A 14,205-nucleotide genomic window follows, 5' to 3' on the forward strand; every position below is an offset into this window, starting at 1 on the left:
ACAACACTCAGGCTGCCCTGAGCTACCTTAGTTTATTGAATTAGCTTAATCTCAGGAGTGACTGCCACTGATATTTAATTTTTTTGCATAAGGTATTCTTAAGATTCCTTAAATGCATGTGGAAAAGATTAAGTCATGCTCTAGGACGCCCAGCTTTACCCCATTAGCTTACTGGGTTTTTTTCCTCTTTGTACTTTTGTAAGCAGCTTGCAGTTTCTTCTCCTTCCACTAACACAAATCTTTTGGAACCCAGAAAAAAGTCTGTGATGCTTTGCTTCTCTGTGATTCTTCCATAGGCTGACAAGTAATTTCTATTATGGCTGCATTTAAATGTTTGTGAAAACTATTCCCATTTTCTTATCAACAAAGCATCATCATCAGCACATCTCGAGGATGAAAATACATTTGGAAGCAGCCACCACAAGAGCAATGCAACTGAAATGTTCTCCTGAGGACAATAAGCAAGCTCTTTAAAGGTAGCAATGATATGGCATAAATGTACTCTCTAAGGACAGAATAACTGATGCATTTCCCTGGGGATCATTCTGCTGCAGAAAGCTTACTGTGAAATGATAATGCAAATAAAGACCAGAAACTGTGTAAGGGTTTTGTGCTTTTGTTGTGGGTTGTTGTTGTGTTTTTTTTTACCTAAAACCCTCCAAAACCTAATTTAGGAATGAGAATGACCTTCCATTTTACAAAAGCTGAAGACCGAGCCTACTTCACACACCTCCATTAGGAAGAGAGTTTTTCTGGCAGCCTTGGCAGTGTATACATTTGAGGTGGGGATGCCAGCATGGCTATTATTAAGGTTTCCTGCTACTTTTTTTAGTAACAAGTAGTTCTGACTGTCCTGTAATGCCAAGCAGCTATATGAATTTCTCCAGTCTGAATGGCTTTTCTACATTTATCATACACACTCAGATATATATTCCCTTTAATGTTTATTTCATTCTATTATTTCAGCCAAAGCAGTTGCAGATGTCTCCGAGTTAACTTAAGGAAGAAGTATAGCGCTGGTGTGTTGGCTTGGGGTTTTTAGTTTGGATTTTACTGTCCCTTCATTCTCTCAAGCCTTTGCTTTCTGGAAAACTTAAAGATTGGTGCAGAAACTTAATCTGATGGCCTTTAGCATGACTACACCTTCGCTGACCCTAGGGAAACGTACACACATTTTCTAAATCACAAGACTAAGAATTTGAGTTAACTCTTAGGAAGGTACATTGTTATTGTAAGCAAGCCCTTAACAATGGTTTGTTTTTTTGCCTGAGCAGACTGGATATTGTCTGTTCTCACACAGCACCGACATGTCCAGACTTTTAATGAACCATCTCTTCAGACTTACTGAGCATGCACCAACTGCCACAGCTCTGGAAAGGGAAAGGACTGGAAATATGCCATCCTGGAGGGCAACAGGGGCTTCACAGTGCTTTGAACTGGAAGGAGAGGTGCAGAGAAAGGGCCCTTGGTTAGAACTGGGAACTGTATTCTTGATAATTCCCTGCTGATACAGTGAGAAAATAGATTGAAGGTAATTGAAGGTAATAAGGTAGGATCTGTGTGTGAGGGACATAAGCCTAAAAAAGCAACGGCTAGTGTGACCTTGGTCTTGGAGCATTAGTTTTACAGCTGAACAGCAGAAAAAGGACATGAAGCAGTTCCTGCTGGAGATATAAAGCTTCTGTAGATAGTTAGATTTCATGCCATTTGCTGACACAAGAGGAGCGGTGGGATAAGAGGACCTTTTGTGATGTGTAGACATAGCTTGAGACTTTTCAACACTGTTGGAAAGAAAAATAACATTTCTTTTGCAGTACCAGTTGACTGGGCTCTTGAGAAATGGAGTGGAATGGAGGGGAGTAACTGCAGAAACTTTAGAAATAGAAGCTAAAGGTTGAGAATTGAAGAGGACTGCAAATATGAAGGTGAGTAAAAAGGGCTGAGAGGAGTCTAAAATTTGAGGAAAAGGAAGCAGGGGACCCAGGAGACTTTCAGACTGCAGTTGACAGAATAAAGATTAGGAAGGGCAGAATAAAGAACAGAAAAGAATATAGTAGAAAGAATCAAGTTTTGGAAGTAGGAAAAAGAATTTATCCACATTATCTTCTGGAGTCTGGATTTAGAGCTGGACAACAGTAGACAAATGACCTGCTGAAAGTGTCAGACTGCCCAACCCACCTGTACCAAAGAGATAGTGACCTCTGACTCTCCCTGAAGAAACACAGCTAGACCCTGGATGCTAATAATCCAACTCTTTCCATAGCAGTAGCAGCAAACTAGTGACAAACCATGAGTTTCTTAAACATGTTCAACTTTTAAAGCAACCCAAGATGGGTTAATGTACAATACAGTACACAGATACAATACAGTACACAGATGATACTTACTGCCTACTGTTTGTAGTGACTGAACAGCACACAAATGGACATTGGAGCCTCGATAAACAACGGCAGATGTAAATACTTGATTTAAACCCCCTTATCATATGCTTTAAAAATGTTTTTCCATTTCTGTCCCAATGTATTATGGAGGATGCTTTAAACTACAAGGTTTTTTGATTCTTACCAGGTGAGAGACCGCCACAGAATTTGGACTTTATGTGTGATATAACCCAAGTCATAGTTTAAAGACTGTAATTTAGGCGTGTGAAGCTTCTTTGAAAGAAACAGTAACTTGTCCAAGTTTGATTTTTGTATTTCTGTGAAATTTATCTTCAAATACTTGATTTGAGTTGAGGTTTTGAGAGGTCTCTCCTGATTTCATGAGAAGTAAAACATTTAATTAAAACTGACTTAAAATCTAAAGAAATACATAAAGGGTCATTTCAGATAGCTTAAACATGGGCTAGGGAAAGATTTTATATATTTGCATATTTTATTACTGGAGATAAAAAGCAATTTTTCAAATAAATGCTAGTTCTGAGTCTTCTGCCCATTTATCTGTAAGAAAATCAGGGGATGCAATTTCCAGAATGGTTTGACTTCCTCAGCTGCACTAAAATCATTTTAGTTCTGGCAGCCCAATGTAACTTAATGGGGAATGCTCTGTGTTCTAATTCATCCCTACTGGTTTTATGCTCAAAGGACAGTTCCTTTAAGACAGCTACCAAAACTCTTCTAAGGGAAATAGCAATATCTATCAATATCTAAGTGGTTTATGCAAGGATAACATTACCGTCTTTGTCTAGCTCACTTTAAAGTTTCATACATTCTATCAGTGTTACCACTGAATTATTTTAAATTATTAACACTGCTCTGCCTATAATTTTATTTCCTTTGCTGTTTTCTATAACTGCCATCAATACAGGATAAAAGTAACTGAGCAACTGAAATTTAGATTGAAATCCCTTGCCGTTTCTAGATAAAGCTCCCATCTACCCTAGTGCCTGAACTCCTCAGAACTGTAAGAGCAGTGCCTACACTATTACCACTGTGTGCTGACTGCATCCATAGAGAGTTAAAGAAAGAACATCTTAATGCCTTAAAATATATTCCATTTAAAACTTCCCAGCTGATAACAAATATGTCCTACCAAGAACATGCTCTTCACACTGTCCAAATATGCAAGTTTACTAAGGACAATTGCAGACATAATATGTACAAACTCATGGCCATTTTTTGATATCTGCAGATACAAGCAACAAAACCTGAGATAAAGAATCTCTTGGAAAACTACTTATACTTAATAAACCTGAGCATTTGGACAGTGTGTTCCTGACGTATATGAATTTTTAGATGACTATGCCCTAAAAGCAAAGGATGATTACTGATGATTATTGACTCAGTAAAAAACAAAGAGTGATTATTTATTCTTACTAAAAAAGGGTGATTATTGATTGATTCTTTATGCAATGGATTCAGCCCACTGTATAAACTTACAGCACACTGAATGATAAGTTTTTACTAAGTGTAAATAAAGGTGGAGCAGGGGGGTGAGGAAATCTGCAGAACTTCAGCTTTTGTTGGCAGGTGGAAACTCATTAAATCTGCACATGCTTGAGGAGGTAGTGTACATATTCTGTGCTGCTATTGAGACAATCCTCACAGAAATTTCCCTGTTTCATCTGTCTGATAAATGGCGATACTGGAAAAGAATGTGGCTCTTCTCTAGGCAGCTGTGCAATTCACTGCTTCATGCTTCCTTTCTCTTTGTGCTATAAAGATGAAGTCTATTGCCTTAGACATTTACAAATCAAATCTTTTCATGTCACTAACTGCTCTCAGAGAAAAGCACAGATGTAAAATCCCTGTTTGTCTCCGCAGAGAGGCTAGCAAATGGGCTACTAACAGCAAGGCTCACCACCCTTTAATCAGAATCTATGCTCAAGAGCATTACTGCAGTACTTGCCATGGAAAGTGTATTGCTTAGATTAGCTTTTCTTTAGAACATTGGAAAACAACAGAACACTTAAAATAATGTTAAAGGGACAAAACTGTAGAATATCTCACTCTTTGCTTGAAGTCCTGTGCCTCCAAGAGAAAACTATCACTCCAGCTCCCTTTCCTCCCTGTACAGCTTTGTGAGCATTCCGATTGCAGCAGCTGGGCTGTGGTTTCTAGCAGTGCTGCAGAACTGTGTGGAATCTGGGGCATGGGGTGTTAGGGCCTTGTCTGGGTTTGGGGCTTTTTTGCTAATTGTGGAACTATAGGCATTCCTTTTGCTGCTTGCTCATAGGACTGCCAACCAGACATCTGGGGAACAACTGCAAGTTTTAAGGAGGCTGCTGGGAGGGCAAGACCACTGCCTGCATTTCACTTGGCTTTCAATCACTTGTGCTGGACATAGACTTAATAGAATCATAGAACAGTTAGGGTTGGAAAGGACCTTAAGATCATCCAGTTCCAACCCCCCTGCCATGGGCAGGGACACCTCACACTAAACCATGTCACCCAAGGCTTTGTCCAACCTGGCCTTGAACACCGCCAGGGATGGAGCATTCACAACTTCCCTGGGCAACCCATTCCAGTGCCTCACCACCCTAACAGTAAAGAACTTCTTCCTTATATCCAATCTAAACTTCCTGTAAGTGTGAACCAGTTACCCCTTGTCCTGTCACTACAGTCCCTAATGAAGAGTCCCTCTCCAGCATCCGCTTCAACGCACTTTAAAATAGTTTGAAGTTTTTAAATTGAAAGAGCAATTCTGTGCTCTTATTCTCTTTGTGATAGTAGATAAACTGATTCAATACTGTTTTACTTTCTTGTCTTAAATTGTAATGCTTCATAACAGGAACCCACTAACAGAGCACTGGAAACTAAAGCAAGAGTGTCAATTTGATTTTAGTTTAATCTAATTCAGAGGAATAGAACCTAAATCTTATATAAACAAATGGTGATCTTTAGTTTTACCTTCTTGTAACAGAAAATACCAACGGTTTGAAGCATTTTCAACTTAGAACTGAGAAGGATGTCAATCTGAAGGTGGATCAAAATTGGGACAAAAGCTTAATTTTGAGCTTTTCAGAAGAAGTGGAATCGCTTTCAAGTACTGTCTTGTAGTTTAATGTTTTTGAGATATAAAGGTGTGAAGTGGCATAAAGATGTCAGCTTATAAAGTACCTTCCTCTACAAAAGCACCGCATGTTAAAACAGCAAGTGATAGAGCAGGCTGTTTTTGTCACATAGCAGGTAACATCCTGAGTGACTCCAGCATGGTTTGCCTCTTGTCAACAAGATCATTTGAACAAAAAAAAAGTTGTGCTTCCAAAATAACAGTGTCTCCCGTCATAGAACTGCTGAATGCTCAGTTCTGCTGCAAGGGTTTTCAGGAGAGAGAAGCAAGACTAATCTACAAACATCAAGAACCAGGATGTGATAAACTTGGCTGTGCGTGGATGTTTAGAGAATCTGCACTGTCAGTTTAGCTACAAATGTGCTGTGGCAGTCAGGAGCAGCTGCCAGACTTCACTGCAGCCAAAATCCACTTCATATCCTAAAACGCTTTCTTGGTTTTTTTGAGAGGGACAAAGGTTATAAAGTCTGACTTGATGTAGTGTATGTCTCCATCATCTGGGTATTCAAAAAATATGAGTTGAGGCCCTTCAAGTCCTTTACAGCTATTCAGTTACATAGACATGAAGTGTACACTTAAATTTCTTTCATGTTGTATTTGAGTTGGGCACTTACATGGCATACAGGAGAGGTGCAGAGAATGAACGAAGCGGCAGCAAAGGATTAAAAAAAGCTTCTAAGCTCATCCTAAAAACAAGATAAATGGCATCTATCCATCTGTTAGTTTGCCTATGGGCATTTTAAACATCCTGAAAACAGGCATCACACCTTTTTGACAGTGTTTGCCTGTAAATGCATAGTGCCATTCACTACTGGAGTTTTTACGCTAATAGAAAATATTACAAATTCATAATTGTTCATTCCATGGCTAGAGACCTACATGAGTTTTGATACTGATATTTTGCAGACTTGTCTAACTCTGTCAGCACAGCTTTTAGTTATTTGTCTTGCCCTCTGTTCTACTTAAGTATAGAAATAGCAACAAAGACTAATAATAAATGCCACAATAAAAGCAGACCCAGGAGCATACATTTCCCCCTTCATTTAAGAAGAAATACACACTGTTATGGCCTCCTGCACACCTTTGTGAAAGCACACTATTACTACTCTGTCTTGGATACATTTCAGCATCTGCATGGGGACATTTGCTTACTGCTAAACATTTTGTCCTCCTGATGCAAAGACAATGTGGCATTTATACTGTAAAGTTGGTTAATTCAGTGCTTTTTGAGCAAGATAACTTTCTGATTTTTTTATAAATGACATCCTCCTCTTGTCTCTAGCAATAGGCAAGATCTGAGCATCCATAGTCAGCACAGCTGTGAGCTGTTCTGATATAGACGGGACTGCAGCTCTGTGACTGGCAAGTTCAGCACAGAGGAATTATGACCTCTGAACTGGATGCTGTGTTTATTTGAACAAGCATGTATTCCAGCTACTGAGGGACAAATCAGTACTAATTTATACAAGTCAAGGCCTGTCTCTGACTTGGAACAGCTGCTAAAGGCGAAAACCAGATATATGGGGATACCTGACAAAAATTCAGATGCTGGCAAACTGTAGGAGGTGCTTTCAAACACCACCGAGTTCTTTAACCAGTATTTTTGCTTTCACTTTGATCAATGTAAAGGCATTATATGTTGCTCCCTGAAAATAAAGATATCTAAGAAAGATGAAATAAGAGAAAAACCTATAGCTGAATCTATTAGTTGCCTATTGCCTAAGAGAAGAGTTCATTGCTGCAGTGGTCTAATGAGCCACTGTGCACTGGCACTCCAACTGCATTCTTAACAAAATAGTTGTGCTCTTGTACTACTATTATAGTAAGTCACAAAGGCAATGGTTTTTACTTTTGATTCTGCAAGAAGAACTTGAGAGCATTCCGAATTCAAAACTTCAGCAAACCTGACTGGACAGAAAGAACCAAGGAAAGGAAGGGAAAGGCATTCTAAAGTCAGTGTAAAAGCAGGCTACTACCTGAGGCTTCTGTGCGTAGCTATTTCAGGATTCAGTGGGTACTTCCCTCTTCATTCATCAAATGATCACTTCCACTGGGAAAAAGGCAATACTGAAAATAAAACTGCTGCAAAGTAATTCACTGAGCTAATGATAAAAAGCGAGGGAGGCACTGTTTGGAGGGGGTATGCTCATGAAAACTATGACTGGAGCTAGAACTGCTGCAAGACATCTGTGCAGAAACTTTATAGCGTTCTTTTTTACTTACTCGCTTCCTGGATTTCTGCTAAACCTGAAATTTTCTGAGGGAGAAGACAGGAATAGCCACCCAATCAAACCTAAGGTCTTTCTTCTCTCACCCCTTAATGAACACCATAAGAACTAGGCTGCTAGGTTTCTCATTATTGGGTATTCATGATGGACCTGAAATAACTTTCCTTCTGAAGCTTTATCAAAAACTGACCTTTTCTTCAAACCTCTTAATAAATTGTCACTTTCTGATGAAACTAATCTTGGAAAAAATCCTGGTCAACTCTAATAGCAAAGGTTTGCCTCTAACTTCTATTTCAGATGTAACTGTGTGACTGCGCTTTTATATATATATATATGTATGACTACACACTCACAACCATTACAGCACTACTGATCAACCATTACTTTGCTGGAATCAGTTTTATTTTCAGCAATAGGCTTTCTTCCAAAACCTGTCTTTTTTAATTGAAACATTTTGGGAGCTACAGGTACAGGCATAATGGAAGCCTACTGCATTTATGCTAGTATTTTAAACTTCTCAGTGAACCACCTAGATTTTGGGAGCAAATATGCAATAATCTCCATCTCTTTTCATGCCAGCCTAATAGCAGAGAAGCAGTTTTGTGGCTGTGATGCTCCTTTCACCTTCTGGTCACAGCAGCTTCACCTAACCTTCCCTGCTTTATATGCATTTGAGCCATTACTTGGCAGACTTGAGGTGTGGTTTGTGTTTTTTTCAAGTGGCATGAACCAGAAGAGAATTCACCTAATAGTGCCTAATACGGTCCTTTCAAGGACAACACTGCATGTGCATCTGATACACCACCCCTTCCTCAAGATCATTATGAAGCTATGTCCTGAAATTATCTTTCTTACCCTGCTGGCTAAGGACTGCCTGTAAAGCATCCTTATGTGTGTATATATATATATATATATATATATATGTATATGCATATATAAATATAGGGGCTACAGGCCTGCAAAACTGTGTTATACTTCCATTATTCAGACATATTTTGTCAGCATGTTGAACTGTTTAATACCAAAGAAAAACACTAGATTTATATTCTGAACACTGTAGCTCACGCACAATGTCAGGAAAAGTGCATTTGCTTGGTTTACTTCCAAAAACTATTCCAATTAAGTATGAGTAAACTTCCCATCTGATTAGTCCAGAAGTTGTGACAAAAGACAATGTCCTGTGTCAGAAACAGGAGCTGTCTTTCTCCTATGCCAGGTGTCTGTGTGTATATATAAGTAGCGTGTTTGGTTGAGCAATTCCTAGCACAACAGAAATCAGAAACCGGTAAATTCTACGTGGACCCCTTCTCTACCAGCAGTTCAAGCAAAACAGTGAAAAACAAAACCAGCACCTGTAGTCCAAGTCCATTGATATTCTCAAGCTTGCACCAAGCCTTCCGTGGTCAAAGGCCTGTGTATAAAAACTGGCACAACCAAGTTCTTTTTAATTTCCTGTTTCTTTAAAGTTAAGGAGTTTCTTCCTGATTGACTAAACAAAAGAACAAGCTCCAGCCATCTTCTCTGTCTTTGAAACCTTCTATTCCCACTGCAACCTGGGTGACAGCAGTGACCTCCCAGGGTTCAGCCTTAACCACTGCACCGAATTCCCTTGGAAGGAGGGAAAAGTGGAATCCGTACCACTATCCTGTAGCAGTAACCCCCACTGGATTTTAAGCCCCGTGTTACACAGCTTGTATGATTCACCTCATGAAAATAAAATAGACCAAGAAAATACATATAAATACCTGAAAGTTTTAACATGTGTATAAAGATACTCTCAGGATAAATGACACTGCATGTAACCATAGTCTCCTCAGAAGCCTGGCATACATATTTGTTAACATACAGCTGAAGAGGAATTTTTGCATAATCACTACAAACATAGGGACTGAAAGGTTTCTTGATCACCAAATACAGCGCTTCATTGCTGTGACTGTATCATATAAACTCTCTATAAATATGTTTCATGTTAAATGAATATGCTGATGGGCTCAGTTGTCCCTGGTGTGGGTAGCCCTACCCTCTTCCCACAAAGACCCCCTCCTGCAGCTCCCCCAGCTCCCAGCACCCTGCCACATTCACCCCTTACAGCAGCTAAGGCTTATGCTCCTGTATGCTGTTTATTTAGTATTGTTGTTTTAAATTGACAAACCTGGAGTTGCAGTTATATCAGTCTTTGTTATCAGCTTGTCAGTTACTTAATAAACACATTCCATCATCTCTGTGGGAGTTGTAGTCATTTAGATGGTAATTCCCGTTTCACAGGTATGTTCTGCAATAGGTGCCAAATATAATCATCCATACTGTTACCGCTGATAAATTTTAACAGTTTTCATGTTCCTAAATTTCTGTGTACTTTTATTACGTAGGAGTATCTGAATTTAAATTAACATCTCAGATCCATGTGGGCCATCTTTCTCTTGAAACTTCCTATCATGGCTGCACTTCAGGTAGGTGACAGCATTTCAAAGCAAGAAATAACATACTGATGGAGCAGTCATGTCTGTTACCACCAGTAATTAGGGTTATCAAAATAGCAACCCAGTTTTCATCCCTGCCTGTCAACATAGTTCATTGTGATCCTCAGAGGAAATGTTAGAGACCTCTTTGTCTACTGAACACTGCTTTAACTATTAAAGCTGCTCCTTCTCAACCATGCTTTGTGGGTGAGTAGGGACATCTCCAACCGCACTAGACTGAATACTCTCCATGTTCATTATCCCAGCGGTTTAATGTAGCTATCAAAATATCTGTCATAAGGATCTTCCAGATACACCAGTATTTGGGAGAGTTCTTCTTTATAAGGGCCATATGATACTAAATGACATGTCTCAATCCCAATTAAGAAAGTCATCATTTTTGAGCAGTGTGAGCTATGACTGAGTATTTTAATCCTGGTCTGTTTGTGAAGTGTCCCAAAATCTCAGGGGTGCAGTGAAAGTAATTTTACAGTTATTTTTTCCACAGAAGTTTTAGACATTCAGGATGTTTTTGTACAGACTGTCAGCCAGCTGCAAATTACTTTGCAGTTGTCCATTTCCACTTACAGATTGGCCTTCAGGGAGGGAAGAGAGACTAAGTGAGAAGATGGCATTAATGAAAGCTAGACAAGCTTTTCCACATTTTGTATTAGACTCTTAATCTACCCCATCTCTGCCAGATCTTTTCCCCAGGTAAGTGCTTGTGAGGAAAGCTTTTCTCTCTACTATGCTTTCAACTAGGTGTTGTAAGTCTGTAAAAAGGAACAATAATTTTAGCTGATTTTTTCAAGTTATTTTTGTAAGCACGTGTGTCATTTTTGCATCAATAAAGAGGGACACAGTTGCAACTTTTTCTGTAATTAAGTGTTCTTCACAGAATGGTGAGAGTAATATAACCACAAGTTATGTTTCTGGTTTCTGAGCACTGGTTAAAACAACCTAGGAAGCCTGAAAGAATCATGCAGAATCCTCCTGCCCAGCCCTCAGGGTTTTCAATACACTACTATTGCCAGCTCTGGCAGTGAGTGCTTACAACTCTCCCATAAGTTTAGATTCCAGATGTGTTTAGTTCAGAAGAGATCATAGCAAGCCAGTACTGATGAAATTCCATCTGTCATGGATTTTTTGATAATCAGACACAGGTGATGGTTAATCAGATTTAACACACTGGGGGTTTTAAACAGGGCACAGTGATTGCCAACTGCTACAATGTGTGTAACACAACTACATTCATATGGTCTGTTCAGTCGGTAATGAGTTTCTGGAACAGCAGAATTTGCTTCAAAGACGTTGGTCTGGGACTCACAGGACTTGAAATTTATTCCTTACTCTGCTGCTGACCTGCTGGGTGACTTCTATAAAAACCACTTTGACTCATTCCTTTTCATTGCCCTTTGCTGTAATGTCTTTATATAGGTAGCGACCTCCTAAGGCAGTAAAGCAACTTTATAATTGCAAGTTGGGCTTTTGAACCTCCTCAGTGTAAACACTGTCACTCTCCATCTATACCAATCTCTGCATCAATTCAGTCCTGTTACAAGTACGATCCATAAGTAGTACAAACAGTTAAAATACCTTCACCTTTTTATGCACTTTGCAACAAACTGCCACTTACTTTGAATGTATGGTTATGAAGGGGCTTATCATAAATGAAGCTTGCTGGAGGTGTTCCAGTTGTTCCGTCAATAGGTAAAGCCAAAACCTTACCACTTACAGGAATCTTTGTGGGAATTCTCAGCACAGGAAACAAGGAATTAACAAACCAGTCCCTTATTTTCCAATCCTGGACAAGACTGCAATCTCCTCTTATTAATGCATATGCCCCCCCCCCCCCCCCCCCCCCTTTTTTCTTGGAGGGGAAGGAGGATAAGGGGAGAAAGACTCTCAGACCCAAGGCTTTCCTTAATAATGACCCCACAAAATAAATCATGGGTTTCTATTAAAGGTTTGTTAATACCTGATGTGAGAAAACAGCCCTGTATTAACAATAATGAAAGCTCTCAATTTGCCTTTCCTTTTCTTAATGATTGCTACAACTTTGTTGTCCTCTAAGCCAGAAAAAGTCGAAAACACAGAGAACAGCAGAAAGAAAAAAGATGTGCAATGATGAATTGCATTCAGCACCAAGGATACATACGGAGAAGAGTAAGAATGGCTGTTAAAGAAATCATATCATGAAAGATAAGAAATCTCACAGAACATCAGTCATTCTTATTCTGCATGTTTGCTGGCACAGTAAAGGCAATAAAACAAAACATACGCTTTCCTTCATGGAGCACACAAAAGCAGGATCTGAGGAAAAATAACAGTAGAGCACTAGATGGTAGTCAGCTAAAATAAAATAGATTCCAGTACTGCAATTTGCAGTCTCCTGCAGTGTTTGCAGAAGTTTTTTCCTCAAGCATTACTAATGTTAGAACTTCAGACAGCTTCCTTGAGTCTTTGTGGAACATGTTGTGTTAATTCCTACAGCGTTAAAATGATGTTTTGGCCTGATAACAGTATGCAAAACTCCCAGGAAGGCTGTGTTTAAAACTTAAAAAGCTACAAGCAATTCTTTCTAAATTGCTCCCTCCTGTTTTAAGATATACGGCACTTCCAGACATTGCCACATAACACTCAGTCTAGTATGCACATGAGAAATGCAAAATCTTAGTCTAGTCAGCAGTCTACTTCTATAGTAGACTACATGAGTACTGCAAAACTGACCTCTAACCTGTTAGATTGTTTCTCAGCTTCATCCTTTGCTTGCCCCTTTTGCTACACAGACTGTTTAAATAATAATAAAAATAATCATGATCTTGGCATATAGTAACACTTACATGGTGGAATGAAATCCCTTTAGCAGGACGGCTGGTCACTGAATGGGTGGCAATAGGAATGTGTCACAAGTATCCTTGGAGCAGCATTTTCAGATGTATCAGACAAGACTTCCCACAGCACTGTTCTGCAAAGCAGGGCTCTGTCACATTTAACAATTGGTAAGGGAAAGACCATAACCCTGGATGTCCCCCCGCCTCCTCCTTACCATGAGCTTTCACTGCCAAGCACAATGTGATATGGTATGGGATAGCCCTGTCCCAGCTGTGTCGCCTCCCAGCTGCTTGATAGCCTTTACAAGTCCAGAGTTGAAAAAAAAGGCCTGGAAAACAATATCTATTTTAAAGTGTTTGATACAAGGTTGAGATTTAAAATTACCTCCTTTAAGCAGTCTTTTTCAGATTTTAAAGGGAAGCAGACTTCACTGTACAGCACTTGGTTCTGCAGCAGTGGGTGGGTTTGATCAGTATCTGCACCTATGACCAAAACCCAACAGTGCCTAACTGATGATATTTTGGATCTGAGGTATTCAGAAGGACAAAGCATAGACTCTGTTAATTTCCATTTTAAAAGTTCCATCTCTGTAACCTTATTCTTTGATGTGTAAAAACTGATGTGCATCCAGAATGCGCACTTACCTGTGAAAACATAGCAATTAGTCCTGCATGATGGCAATCGAGTAAAACTCAAGGTGAGGAACAAGCTCTTCTGTCTCCACGATACTGCCCTAGGACACCTTCCTTCCAGAAGGGTGTTCAAGGATGCCGGGAAATAGAAGCAAAGGGATTATTCATTGGAAACGTGCAACAGTGCTCCTCAAAGCACTCCAGTTTTGGACTAGAAGGTTAAAAAAAAACCTCCAACAAACCAGCAAAAGGAAAACAAAACTTTTAAAGTGTTAGGTCTGGAAAAAATGGAAATGAGCTGAAATTTGTATTCTGAAGAAGAGCTGAAATAGAGCAAGAGAAGAAAACAGCTGCTTCAGGAATACAAATGTTAAATTTATTAATGCAAGAGAGGACAGTATGATTAAGTTGTTTAATGTACTGCATAAAACACAACAACAGTTGGCTTAATGTATTTAAACAGAAAAGCGAAAAACACCATGGGTCTAGGCTGGAGTAAGTTCAAAATGCGTTATCACCCCATTCTTTGATTGAGATGGT

General features: G+C 39.4%; 2 long non-coding RNA genes across 6 annotated transcripts in view; one reads left to right on the top strand and one right to left on the bottom strand.

Moving 5' to 3' along the window:
- Positions 1 to 2,203, top strand: part of LOC130607768 (uncharacterized) — a 26,920-nt gene extending 24,717 nt beyond the window's left edge. For 3 of the 5 annotated variants that reach the window (XR_008974337.1, XR_008974335.1, XR_008974338.1), the window contains exon 4: positions 297 to 603. This is a non-coding gene — a long non-coding RNA (uncharacterized LOC130607768). Of the gene's footprint in view, positions 1 to 296; positions 604 to 1,300; positions 1,584 to 1,814 lie in introns of those variants that run through there. The other 2 variants (XR_008974336.1, XR_008974339.1) reach the window with 2 other exon arrangements.
- Positions 1 to 13,327, bottom strand: part of LOC130607769 (uncharacterized) — an 18,763-nt gene extending 5,436 nt beyond the window's left edge. The window contains exons 1-2 of the long non-coding RNA XR_008974340.1: positions 13,248 to 13,327; positions 13,042 to 13,166 (exon numbers count right to left, since the gene is read on the bottom strand). This is a non-coding gene — a long non-coding RNA (uncharacterized LOC130607769). The remainder of the gene's footprint in view (positions 1 to 13,041; positions 13,167 to 13,247) is intronic.
- Between the last annotated feature and the right edge of the window lie 878 nt (positions 13,328 to 14,205).

Source organism: Pezoporus wallicus, unplaced genomic scaffold, assembly GCF_028554395.1.
Source record: "Pezoporus wallicus isolate ANWC-B61680 ecotype Strahan unplaced genomic scaffold, APGP_CSIRO_Pwel_v1 scaffold_6445, whole genome shotgun sequence".
NCBI lineage: Eukaryota > Metazoa > Chordata > Aves > Psittaciformes > Psittacidae > Pezoporus > Pezoporus wallicus.